The sequence below is a fragment of the Lissotriton vulgaris genome, chromosome 9 (genome assembly GCF_964263255.1).
Source record: "Lissotriton vulgaris chromosome 9, aLisVul1.2, whole genome shotgun sequence".
Taxonomy (NCBI): Eukaryota; Metazoa; Chordata; class Amphibia; order Caudata; family Salamandridae; genus Lissotriton; species Lissotriton vulgaris.
Window position 1 is genome coordinate 589197208 of NC_141697.1, and position 12003 is coordinate 589209210.

Consider the following 12003-nt stretch of genomic DNA (forward strand, 5'->3'; position numbering starts at 1 on the left):
TCCTTCCCCTTCGATCGAAGAGCCTGGAAACCGGACATGCAGCGGTCCTGGTAGTTTGTCTCAGCAGAGTGTTTCTGGGCTACCTTCTTTAACTTCTTACTCAATTGGTTGTTAACAGGAAACCAAATTGCTGCAGTCTGTGACTAATTAGCAACAATACTTGACGATTCCTGGTTTAGCCATCCTTGGGCCCTAGGAAGGTTTGGTGCCATGTTGTAAACGCCGCCATTTTTGCACCTTCAGCTTCATGAGAGTTTGGCAGACGCAGAGACCAACAAAGTTTACCTCGATATAAGCAGCCTTGCACTTTTTAGTCGGGACAGTAAGGCCAGCTTGCTGATCCTTGCTCAGTCCTTTACTAGCTGTGGGGGGATCATTAGACCGCGCGTTGAGGTGGAAGGAAATAGTGAGCCGAGCCTCATGAGGAGATGAATCTTGGAAAGGGATCTATTGAGATGAGACGATTAGGGGGGGAGCCTAAAATGGGAATCGAGATTTGAGTCAAAGGGTGGGGGCGTCCTGGGGTGACAAACCTGATTCAGCAGTGGGGCCCTTGCTCATGAGCCACTAGAAAGTTTGAAACAAGCAGCCAAGATAAAAAATGAAACAGAAGGAAAGCAGACTAAAAGGAGTCCAGGTAACTATTGTGCATGAGGCATCTCTGAAAAAAACAGGGTTTCTATGCTTAACTTTTTACTATGGGATGCTTGCATACTAAGCAGACTTTAGCCACCACCCACCACCGTTCTTTCCTGTAACTAAATTGGTACAACACAAAACACATCTTGCAGTACTTTTAGCTGAATACCCTCCATTATCACATTGCTGCAATTTTAATGTAAATCTCCCCACATATGACCTCCTGGACCATCAGGTTATTAATGGTGTTACCACCGTATGGATCCCATTCTTCCTTCTCTGACTTTTACTTTCCTCTGCGTGTCACTTCGCAACTTATTTGTTCTCTCATTTTCTGGATTGAATCTCCTCTCTCATCAGCCATCGCTGTTCGCTCGGGTGGTCTCTTGGGAGTGAATGATGGAGAAGTGTGTTGTGTTAACCATAGTGCTGTCACAGACGGATAGTCGGTTTAGGGTGGGGGGGGGGGGGTCTGATGCCTGAGCAAAATCTCGGCCTGTGATGGGGAGGTGACGGGTCGGTTGGATTCTGTTGAGTCTTGTCTTCCCTTCTGCCTAGTGTACCGACAATGTTGTATTGTTGTGCAGCATGTGGGTTGGGGGTGACGGGGGCATTCCAAATTCTTTCCTAGATGCCCAGAAAAGGAACCAGGGGGGAGCGTATTATACTCTGGCAAAGCTGGATGTATCCATAACCTGCTTCATATCCAGAGGGCCTTTTTGCCAAGTTTCTCTGCACCTCTCCAAACACTCTGAAGGATGCAAGAAGCTGGAAGCGGTCTGGACCATCCAGTAAATGGTCCAGGAACTCTCGTAAACGTTTGAAAGGTTTAACCCCAGGGGAGCTGCCAGATACCAGAGAGGCTTATGAGTGGAGCCACGGGACCCTGCACTGCTGGTAGGGCAAAATTATTGGAAGAGCAGCCCTCCTTGGAGACGTCCAGGCCAAGCCACAGAAACAGGTAATTTTGAGTAAGCATAGAAAAATGTGCAACAGTCCACCAATGCAGCCTGTCACGAAGCCTCACAGATACAGCTGCGTGGCCTAAACAATCCGAGAGGCAGATGACATATACAGAAACCCCAGTTGAACCAGATGCCTATGCTGGCCATCACGGAGGACATGCATGCGTGCCATGTGGTTCTGCCATTCAGGTTAATTTAAAGCGAGAGAACAGGATGCCACCAGTTGTGTTTGTGAACAGAGCCATATGATCCAGACAATGCAAGATAAGTTGATCTGGGGCACAGAAACCATCTGATGTTCTGAGTGGCCTCCACAGACCTTGAAAGGCCTAGACATGCTCTACCTGGCAAAGCCCCTCCAGCCTAACCCTTGACGTAGCTGCAACTAGGCTCAGCAGATAGCACCCCCTGCTCTTGGAAGCACCCATACCCTCCTATGCTGGCAAAATGACCGTCTCAATGGAGAAGTGCATGGTGAACTAGGAGCAGGAGGAGATGGAGGCCACTAGCCAGGGCCCCAAACCTCCAGGCGATGTGGAGATCTGTAAGGAAATGTCTCTTTTTGCATGTGCACCCCCACATTTTTGGACTGATGCTGCTTGTTTTTCAACTCTGAAAGTGCACTGAGGCCTACTCACCAGACCTCAGTGCCAGTGTTATAACCCTATACCAAGTTATGTTGAATTGGAGGCACCCAGTGGGCAAGTACTGGCTTACTCATAAGTCCCTAGTAAATGGTGCCCCAGGTACCCAGGGCATGGGAGACACAGCGTTTACCCAGAACTGCAGCACTATTTGTGCCACCATGCACGTAGCAGAGACACAATGGACCCCAGCATGCCCTTGCTGACTGACAGGGCAGTGTTTGACACTACCAGTTCGACTTTGACATAACACTTAATGGCAAAGCCACCACTTCTCATAAGTGACATTTTTAAGTCACCCCCAAGGAAGGCCTATAGAGTACCTATGGCAGGGAACTCTTCATTACTAAGTAAGACATGATTTTTTTTATATGTCTTAACAGCAACACTTCCAAATTGTATTTTTGATGTGGAAAGGTTAGAATCCCCATTCGCTAACATGGTTAGCAGCTGGCACCCCAGCCCGGCTAACTTCTGAATGGGACCACCTAAAAATATCAAGGGAGATTTCAAATTAATTGTGAGCTAAAATCTGACCTGATGCCCAGGCCAGATTTAAAATCCAGAATAAAGTTCAGCAACTTTTAGAAAGTACTCCAACTAGTCCAGTGACCAGACAAATGCACTAACGCAGATGTGTTTCAGACTGCCTGGGGAGATGCTTGAATTACTCCTAGGCCCAGGAACAAAGGTAGTTGCCGCAGAGCGAGGTGTCACCTCCTCTCCTCAGATGTCTACTCTGGATGTTAGCCAAAAGGCAGGCTTTAAAGGTGAAGCCGCCTTTTAGGGGCTGCTGTGACAACATCACTTGAGCAGGATGCCTTTTGTTCTTGCAGAAAATCAGGAGATGGAGCTAACAGAGGGAAACCTGTGTCCAAACCACTTTTTTCTGTAAGTGTGTAGCCCACTGGTAGCCACAATTCCTGGGTGAGCTACTCTGCCCCCGGTGACCGAAGAAGGGTCGTGCCCTCTTGAAGGGGATAGGAATAGGACACTCTGGGATAGATGCCACATATCACAGGAACTTCATCACTAGAGGCGAGGGGACCCAGCAGACCATTGGCTAGTGCCTGTGTGGTCCCCTAGGGGCACTTTACTGGGATACGTTGGGCACTCTGACCCTCATTTCACATTGGAGAAGAGAAGATGACTGAAGAAGGACGGCCCTGCTGCCTTTTACCTGCACAAAGAGAGGCTGCACCATTGTGAAGACTGCACCTGCTGCACTTTTGGGCTAGCAACATTGGGACTGTGCCTGCAACTACTGCAATGGGGAAACGTCGATTTCCACCTTCACCAACCTAGTGACTCAGAGGATCATTCTACTGATCTCCTGGAACCAGCTCCAAGACAACAAGAACTGAAAGGGCCCAAACTGACAAGTTGGCAGGAACCGCTGAAGTATTGCCACTTTCAGTTGCCGGGCACTACAAAGACACAATCTTAGATAGCCAAAACGTGCACCCGAGTCTGTTGAGCCCAGGAATGCTTCCAGAGTCTGGATGTGTCACACCCAAGGGACACCAGCCCCCACCAAAGAGTCTGTATCCAACCGCAGTGCAGCAAGACCAGTTGTGCAGCGTCGGCTGCCGGACTATTGCAAAGTAGAGTACTTTGAGGGACCCCGAAATCTGTGGCTAGACTCACTCCATGACCCTCATGGTCCGCGGAACCACAATAGAGACACCCCTATTGACCGCACCAGAACCAGAGCATCCTTTTTAGCATCTTTGCTTGCACCCCTCAGCATCAGTTTAACTCCGTTGACTTTTATGGCGGTTGTGCTGTAGAGTTTGAAGCTGACTGTAAAAACACACTGGTGGCCAGATAACTGTCCAAGTTATCTATATTGATCCCCTAGACATCGTCCTGTCAGATTTGGTCGCCTGGCCCGAGCCGGAGTACCCACACTAGCGTTCCAAACTTTTGAAAAGTTTACAAACTATTTGTTGGCCAATACTTGTTTGTGGTTGTATTCAAAAGCTTATAAAATCTGTATCACTGGAACCCTCTGGGGGATTTTAATGATTAAGGGCTCAAAAAATTCATAAAAATATGCTCTATTTTTTATCAATTTTTGTTGTGTCTTTTTATTGATGTGTGATTTTCTTATTTCTTTGTTTACTGCTCTTAAATACTTCACACTAAGTTCCTTTGCCAAGCCTTATTGCTCGCCACAGCTCCCCAGGGTTGAGCTACGGTTGAGTAAACAATACTGATTTTATCCAGACAGTATCTGTGAGTGTACTGCATAATACGGCCCCACAGCCATATCATTTAGTTACACCCAGATCCTAACAGTCTCCTTTGCTCAGCGCTGCTGCAGGTGCCCCTGGGATGTCTGTACCTTGTCCTTGCCCTCAAAACATAGGGCCTCCCCCATAACTGTATACAAGCCTGAAATGTGTGAACCACCCCTTCCGGCTGACATTTTGTCCAGAGCCCCAGCAACCCCGACGTGGACATGTGGTAGCCCAGGGCCGATTCTTCAGGGGGCTGTACTTTTCTATCATGAAAACACACACCTTCAAACAGAATACATTAGACAGAAAACTGAGCACAACCCAACATAGCTGAGATATTCCATATACTTGTGTGCCATTTATCTCACAACAGTACTAACAACAATTATAGATGGTCATCGTGACAGAACAGAGAGCACATCAGAAAGAACGAACACACCAACAAAGATCAAAGTCATGATATAGTTGGACATCAATGAGCCCACAACAACATTTCCTTCTTCATAGAATAGTATATCACTACATGACAAAATATAACACACATACAGTGCCTTCCAGCCAGTCTGGTTTAAAGGGATGTTGTGGATCCCAACAAGGCACCTTCATCTCAGTTATTTCAGACACTTGCTTCAAGCTGGGAAGTGAGCATGCCTACTCTCCAAAATGGCCCATACCCAAATTGATAAAGACCTTTGTCTATAAACATCAAACAATGCTAACCATTTAGAACGCACATACAACCTAACAGAAAAAAAGCATCACATTGATGCCTGTCTTTGCGGGTGCATAGCCCTCATAGATAAACAATGTGTTGAAGAAGAGGGACATACTTGCCAACATTTGGGAAGAGGAATGAGGGAGTTTATGAAAAAAAAATCTGGGCCCTTGAGTCCATATTTATCAATATTTCATGCAACGCAGCAAGCCACCTTGCTGCACTGCATGAAAGGGAGAGGGCAGGAATGTGCAGTTTTTAACATCATACGGCACATTCCTGCTCTCTGCCTGTGCTGGTGCACAAACATTTGCCTACAACCAACACAGGCACCCTTGCACCATTGTGTAAGTGTGCCTGCGTTGTAGGCAGGATTGTTTTTGTGCAGGAAGGGGCATGTTTCTGTACCAAAACATTCCTCTGAGGCATTTTCCTCTTTGTGTGCTGCATAATATAGCATACTTAAGAGGAAACAACACGAATAAATAAAGATATTTCTCCTTGTTGTGCCTCTGGTGGGGAGGCATACGATTCTGATGAATTCCCAGGTCTACCAGTGTTAGAATGTCCAGATGTGGGTCCCATGCTCAATGTGTCTCTGGATTCATACTAGCCCGGCTGATGAGAGGTGAAACCCCTTAACCGGTTCCAGGATGCTTGTTTCTGGTTCAGTAAGGACCTGTCCTGGCAGTTCGGGCTGGACTGTTCCCATAGGGAGCAGGGTCAAGACTGATTTGCATGTGACTGGGTCCAAACAGAGGTAACATAAAGAGCAAAAGAACAATGGGTTGAGATGCTACCCCAAGCGATTACCAGTGGTTAGACAAATTGCAAGCATTCCTCACATCACCTTTTTGTGTGTTTCAAATCTGGGAATGTGGCAGAATGCATGGGTGGATGCAAGTGAACACCCACACTCCACCAATGGCACGCCTCCCTGCTGCATAGTAATACAATTTCAGGTGGGAGGCAGCTAAAATAAAGCCATTGTTGGGTTTAAAAATCAGGAACCTCCTGTCTGAATCAGTGATTTGGCATTTTGGGAAGGATGAAGTGCTTATGTTTGTATATGCAGGGAAGACTCCTGAGGACAAAGCCTGTCAGAAATAGAAATGTGAACCTTCTTTGGGTTCACAAAAAGTACTCTATTTTGCTTTGGCTGCCATCTCCACTACAAGGGCAAAAGTCTTCCTGAAAGTGGGTGTTGTCACAAGAAAATGACCACTGTTGGAAGGCTGAGACACTGAGTGCTCCTGAAAAACTTCTGTTGCTTCGTTTCATTCTGATCAAGATGTCACCTTCAAGGTAAGGCAAGATTACATTGCTGATGTACTTCAGGTAAGTGGTTCTACTGCTTGCTCATGAAGTGTCTTCATTTCCTCTTCTGCATGGAGTCACAGGAAACAACCTTGATGCGTCCTTCAGGAGGGAACAACAAGTTAGTGATATTTACTGGTGCAAGGTGTTTGCTTATCTCCTGGCTGCTTTACCTTCTTCTGTTATTGCCTCCCTTGGAGCAGTAGTTCCTCTTTCATTCTTTGTTACTCCTATCATTAGGTCTTTATCTCTAAGATGTTCTTGTTCCTCTTTGGAGTAAAGCAGTCTGTTAACGCTCTTTGGAGCCTCTCACAAAATGCCAAGCAACTTTAGTTCCTCTTGAAAACCTGTTTATTTTGATTTGATTGGATTTATAAAAGAACTGGTACATATCCATGTACAATGCTGAACGTTATTTTACTTGCCACTGATTGACTGCCTTCCTGTTTATAACCCGCTAACATCCTGCATCACATCCTCTAAACTGCGTGTCATTAATTTTAGAGCAGAATTGAGTGACTGTATGGTATTTAGTCATCCTCTTTCTGCTCCCATGATCTGCTGGAAATATTTTGAAATTATGATATCCATCCAGAGCTCTATATGTTCACTTGGAGCATGACAGCACAGGGACATCAAAAGGATTTTGAGGCCCCAGGCCAAACATAGTTTGAGGTCCCCCAATCAGATATACTCAGATTTTGTATCCCTTTCCAGCTCATTGGCGCTATCAGCAATTATGATCTGATCATTGACAACCCTCTTTGTTGGCCCCCAAACCTTTATGGGGACCCCAGTCCTTCAGGGGTCCTCCATTCAGTGCAAAGCATTTGAATATTTATGAGATAATGGATACCCCTTTTCATTTTGTGCAGGAAGTCCCATCATTTTAGTGTTATGTCACTTTTTGGAACTGTCCTGAAAGCTTAATGATTGGGCACCTAGAAAGGTAGGGGCCCTGGGCCAGAACCCACTTTGTCCATTCCTTAAACCGTCTCCATGACAGCATCTTCGAGAGTGAGACACCCTCCCTCTGCAGAGGATATACTACAAGAATGCGTTGGATTGCGGTCCAGCATCTCTCCTACGCCCTCTGTAACACTGAATCCACCAGTCAGCTCAAAAAGCAATGCTGTGATCCTGAAGAGGATGGTGCCTCACAAAGAACATATGTGGCCAACTTCACTCTACTCTGAAACATCAGAGCAAACCTTTCTCCCATGGCAAGAGAAAGGTCTGCAACAGGGCTTCGATTTTACCAGTTGTAATAACCGTTTTGATGCTGCCGCTTACCGGCTGCCTCTCCACAGGAACTAATTGTGAGAAGTTGGCCCGATATGCAGCGTTCGCTATTCTAGCGACCACTATGCATCGGTCCAAACGACCCTTATGGTGATTGGTTGTAAGTCAACCTTAGACCAGCTATCCTAGTAGCGTGGATACGAGCAGTCTTCGGGCTAAATTCTAGAGGGCGTGTTAAGCCAGCTGTTATACCATCACATACCCCTTGAACACCAAGTGAAAGGACACCACACAAGTGTTATGAAAATAAACAGTATATTTATTAGAATCACAACAGCCCTGGACTCTTTATGAGGACAGGGTACTAAGCACAGAACAAAACTCTTAGGAAAATACTTCAAGTGCACAATTAAAACAAATGCCCGAGGGCACGGAAAGTTCTAATGGTCTCGGGCGGACCCGATAAGGCAAGTCGGAAGCGAGGGACTCAGGACCCTAGAGTAAGGAGGCTATGCAGGCACCGAAATGCTGACGTTACCTAGCCACGAGGGCTGCGGCTGCACAAGTCTTACAGGCGTCGGGGGTCTTCGCTGACGAGCCAGGAGCCGGAAGAAAAGGAGTTGCTGGCCGGCGACCAGTGATGAATAGTTTGTAGAGATCCAAGCCTGGATCAGTGATCGTTGATACCTGAAAGCAGAGGGGACCAAGTTCGTACTACTAGCCAGTAGTCAGAGGGTACCAGGAAGGCACCGGATGGCCGTCACCTCGACTAGGTGAGTGGGCGACGCTAGGCTCTGCAGTCTCACGGACCAGGAGGCGTTGTCGGCGACCAGGATGGAGGTGCGAGCTGTCCCACGAAGGTTGATGCTGTCGGCGTCGCTGGACCCAGGATTGGGGCAACAAGCCTTGGCAGATTTCAGGGCCACGTGGTGGGCCTAAAATGGCGTCTTGAGTGGACCAGGAGGGTCCGGGGTGCTTCTCTCAAAGAAGGAAGCAAAGGCCAGTCTGGAGCAACCAGACCAGCAGCGTTGGTTGTCGGATGTCGTCAAAGAAGGACGCAAGCCAGCGGCTAGTGACCAGACAACGTGCTGAGCAGCGAGCAGAAGGGCCCCACGCAGATCGTGGAGATGCTGGGAGGCTGCACTTCGGTGCTGGAGCTGCTCAGGGTCGGGGCTTCTCGGACCCCAGAGCACTCGCCAGAGAATTGCTTCGATGGTCGTGCTGATTAAGAAAGCGTGCAGGTTCTGATGATGGCCGGTCCCTCGAGGTCTCGTCGCACCCACAGATCTCAGCTGAGCTGACGACGTGGGTAGAGGTCAGAGGTGCCAGGGAAGCCGGTTCTCGTCGAGCTGGGCCGTCGGATCCTTGAGGAAGGACTTGCAGCAAACCGCAGAGCTCTTAGATGGTGCCCGCTGGTGCAGGGTGACTACTCCTTAGCCACAAGGGAGAAATCTTGAGAAGAGTCTCGAAGTCCTTTCGTAGAAAGTATTCTTGATTCAAAGATGATCTAATTTGGAAGGGTCCCCGCTCCGGCCTTTATCCTAAAGAAAGGGGTGGGTACATGACTAGGTCCTGCCCTAGGGGTGGGACCAAGAAGGGGGGTAGTTACACCCCTCTCCCCTGCCGGACTTTCCCCAGGTCAGGGGCTGCACACCCCTGGAACTGGTTCTAACCGGCAGATGCGTAGTGAGCACCGGGTTGCCACTCCGCAGTCACCTTCTCGCAAAGCTCTACCTACCCAGAATACACAAACCCTATCTGGGACGGTGCGAACACCGCCCTGGACAGGAAACCCTTTGTCCAAGCTCTCCTCGCTGGAAGGACTCCCAGCAGCAGGAGGTCAGACTCGTGTCTGTGGTGGCAGCATCCATTTTGTGGAGCTGAGGCTTTAGTTAACTTTAACCGGGGTTCACAGTTACGTACATGTCGTGTCCCTCTAGAAGGGCGGAATGCTAACCTCGTCGCCAGAATTGGTGAGGGGGCAGCATCCCGATTCGTATGACACCTTACTCGACATGTCTTGATAACGCTATACCGAAGTTACCGATATGATACGCGTTGTCATGGAACAGCCATTGGGTCTTGGTTCCGCAAGCTGCAACCGGGCTCGGCTCGTGCCAGAGCCCAATTCACACGGGTCCATGCACTCTGCCTTCAGGATTGTCAAGGCCTGCCATAGGAGTGACTGATAGGAACCCGGGTGTCCATTGTGAGGTTAGATATAGGGATACTATACCTAAAGCAACGAGCGAGTACGCTACGTTGCCCCAGCTGTCGTGCAGCCAGTTGTGTCAGTTTTAGATGGCCATCCAGGGGTGGCATAATACATGCTTCAGCCCCTGGTAGGCCCTGGGTACACCGATGCCCTGAGTTACAGGGTCTAACAAGGTGGCCCAGTTCCAATTGGGTAATGCACCTAAGGTACACTCATCAATTTAGTGAGAGAACAGCTAGGCTGTGGGTCTGATTAGCAGGCCCACAGCCCGAGAAAGTCGTAAACCAGTGAAACAAAAGCAAAAAGTCCGGGTGATCATAGGATTGCAGGCCCTACTCTCCTACATGACCCCCCCCCCCAAACGTTGGGACAATAAGCTAACCTTGACCAGGTGAGTCTTCTTGTTCTAAGTGGAAATACCTGGAGAGCCCATCTGCATTGCCATGATCAGTGCCAGGTCTATGCTCCACTGTGAAGTCCATCCCCTGTAGGGAAATGGACCACCTAAGCAGTTTGGGGTTTTCACCCTTCATCTGATTTAGCCATAGGAGGGGCTTATGGTCGGTCTGAATCTTGAAATGAGTGCCAAACAAGTATGGCCTCAGTTTCTTCAGGGCCCACACCACAGCGAAGGCCTCCCTCTCTATAGCTGACCAATTTTTCTCTCTGGGGGTCAGCCGTCTGCTTATAAAAGCAATGGGCTGGTCATTACCATCGAAATTCAGTTGAGATAGAACAGCTCCCACACCCAACTCAGACGCATCTGTTTGGACAATGAATGGTTTGGAGTAGTCTGGACTCTTGAGGATAGGCGCCGTGCACATGGCCTGTTTTAGGTCATCGAATGCTTTTTGACAGCTCGCTGTCCACTGAACTTTTTTTGGCATTTTCTTACTCGTCAGTTCATTAAGCGGAGTCACAATCGATCCGTAATTTCTGACGAACTTCCGGTAGTAACCAGTCAGGCCGAAGAAAGCTCGAACCTGAGTCTGGGTGGTTGGAGGAGCCCAGTCCCTGATACACTGTATCTTGCTCTCCAGTGGTTGAACTTGGCCTCCACCGACAAGGTGGCCCAAGTATACAACCTGTGGCTGCCCTATCTGGCACTTGGTAGCCTTGATAGTGAGACCTGCTGCTTGCAGAGCCTCTAACACTTTCCGCAGGTGGACCAGGTGATCCTCCCAGGTGGAGCTAAAGACAGCAATATCGTCAAGATACGCCGCACAGAAGTCATCCAGCCCAGTGAGAACGTGATTCACCAACCGTTGGAAGGTGGCAGGTGCATTTTTCAAACCAAAGGGCATCACCACGAACTGATAATGCCCACCAGGGGTTGAAAATGCGGTCTTGGGCTTAGCGTCCTCAGCTAACCTGATTTGCCAATACCCAGCTGTCAGGTCAAACGTACTTAAGTAGTTGGCCGAAGCCAATCTATCGATAAGCTCGTCTGCCCTTGGTATTGGGTGGGCGTCAGTCTTAGTGACTGCATTGAGACCCCTGTAGTCTACGCAGAACCTCATCTCTTTCTTACCGCCCGGGGTGTGAGGTTTCGGCACTAGAACTACGGGACTAGCCCAGGGGCTGTCCGAGGGTTCAATGACTCCCAGCTCCAACATTTTCTGTACTTCACTTCTGATGCAGTCTCTAGCGTGATCGGGCTGCCTGTAGATTTTACTCTTGACGGGCAAGCTGTCACCAGTGTCGACCTCATGGGTACACCAATTGGTCTGACTGGGTGTTAGAGAGAACATATGCCGGAAGGATTGAAGAACCTGTTTACAATCCTCCTGTTGATGTTCGGAGAGGCTGCCACAAAAGACAACACCGTCTATCGATCCATCGTCAGGATTCTGAGTGAGTATGTCGGGGAGAGGGTCACTCTCCTCCTCCTGTCCCTCATCTATGGCCATGAGCAAACTCATGTCCTTCCTGTCGACATATGCTTTGAGCCTGTTGACATGGAGCACCCTGTGGGGGCTCCGGGGAGTTCCGAGGTCTACCAGGTAGGTGACCTCTCCCTTTT